This window comes from Marmota monax, unplaced genomic scaffold, assembly GCF_021218885.2.
Source record: "Marmota monax isolate L192 unplaced genomic scaffold, Marmota_monax_Labrador192_F-V1.1 WCK01_AAM20220418_F8-fsc00061, whole genome shotgun sequence".
Classification (NCBI taxonomy): domain Eukaryota; kingdom Metazoa; phylum Chordata; class Mammalia; order Rodentia; family Sciuridae; genus Marmota; species Marmota monax.
The window spans coordinates 20124257-20126511 of NW_026695230.1; positions in this window are offsets into that span (position 1 = coordinate 20124257).

Sequence of the window (2255 nt, forward strand, 5' to 3'; positions counted from 1 at the left end):
GTACAAATGTTATTGTTAATTGTGGTAACTGTGTAGGGCAATAAATCACTGAAACATATTTCTCCAGTCTGAGATGCCTAATCTTTGATCAAATTCTTCCCTTTCTCCATCTCTCCTTCTTCCTCCCCATCTCAGGTAACACCTTTCTACTGTTTCTATGATATTAATTTCTTTAGATCATACAGTATTTGTTTTTCTATGCCTAACATATTTTACTTGGAATGATGTCACCTGTTCCATCCATTGTATCTCAAATGACAGAACTTCCTTCATTTTTTTAAGGCTATATAGTATTGCTTTGTGAATATAGACCACCCTTTCTTTCTCCATTAATCTCTTTGATAGACACTTAGGTTGCTTCCACATCTTGGCTATTGTGAATGATGTGAAATGAACATAGGAGTGAAGATGCCTCTTTGACATTCAAATTTCAGTTCCTTTGTATATATTTCCAGAAGTAGGATTGCTGGGTCATGTGGCAATTCTATTTTTAGTTGTTTGAGGAACCTCCATATTATTTTCCAAAATGGCTGTGCTAATTTGCGTCCCTACCAATGATGTGCGAGAGTCCCCTTTTCTCCACATCCTCTCTCAATCTTTTCTTATTCACGTTTATGATGATAGCCATTTTAACATATGAGAGGTGTCTCATTGTAGTTTTAATTCACATTTCCCTGATAATTAGAGATGCTGAGCAATTTTTCATATATTTATTGTCTAGTCATATCTCTTCTTTTCAGTAATGTCTGTTTAGATCGTTTACTCACTTTAAAATTGTGTGGCTCTTTTAATTATCAAATCGTTTGGATTTCTTAAACATTTTGAGTATTAACTTATTATCAGATGCATGGTTTGCAAATATCTTTTACCAATTGGTATGCCATTTCTTTACTTTATTGATTCCTTTGTTGTGCAGAACATAAGTTTATGTAAACCTGTTCATCCATTTTTGCTTTTGGTACCTGTGCTTTTAAAGACCTAACCAATAAATCCTTGTCTGAATCAATGTCATGGAGCTTTCCCTTATTTTTCCTCTAGTAGCTTTATTTTTAGGTCTTAAGTTTAAGATTTTTATTCATTTTGAATTGATTTTTGTATATGGTGTAAGATAAAGAGTCCAATTTCATTCTTCTGCAATGTGGGCACCCAGTTTTCTCAGCACCATTGATAGAAGATCTGTCCTTTCCCCATTTGTGTGCTGGCACTGTTCTAAGCTCACTATCATGTTCCTTTGGTCAGTGTGTCTGTTTTTATGCCAGTACTTTGCAGTTTTGCTGAAGGTTTAGAAACAGGTTTCTCTCATTCATTCTGAGTGCCTGCTCCTCTCCTTCAACACACCTTTTCAGCCTCTTCAGGGACCACATTCCAGTATATGTATCCTCTGTGCTTTATATTGCACTGCTTTCTTATAAGCTCTCTTTTCCATGTACAAACATATATAATTACTCTAAAGTCTCTACTGTTGGATACCTCCTACTGTCCCTCCAGATCTGTTTTCCAACTTGATCTGTACCTGAAGTACTCCTGCATGAGTAATATGGGAACAGAAAACTAATATACATTTTTTTTAAATTAGATAAAGGTTTTATTTTTGAAAGTGATTAGAGTCCTATGTTCAAAAATTACTTATGATTTACTGCTTGATCAAAATTAAAATGTATAACAATTTATAACTCAAACTGACAAACTGCTTTCTTAAGAACTCTCACCTTTATGTTATAGTTTTTCCTGTGGAGTGTTGGCAAAGAATGTAAAGTTGTATTGAGACAATTATATTTTTAAAGGAAGTTTCTATGTCTTGCTTAATGATATTGTATTAACTGAGTGGCAGGGCTCACTCCTACAGATCAGATTATAAAGAAAGTCTCTAAAGCCCTACAGATTAAAGGATGCCTATCTCTCCATATCACTTAGATACAGGAGGGCACAATGAAAATTTGAAAATAAATAGGCTGAGATTTGTGTGGCCAGTTTCCTGACATAAGCCCTCATGAGCACTAAAACTATATAGTTGGTAGAAATTGGGGATCACAGTAATTGGAAAATATTCTCACAGCAGCTGGTTTTTTCATCGTTCCTTTTGGATCCTCTGAAGTGGTCTGTTGTGGAAAGACTTGCCATTACATATTAAATGAAGTTGATTCCTCATGGGAGTCACTATTAATGTACTTTTGTTTACTGGAATCCATGAATCTAAGAATAATTTTCCAAATGACATAAAAATGTGAGGGATGATGCTAGTGGATTGATATGTA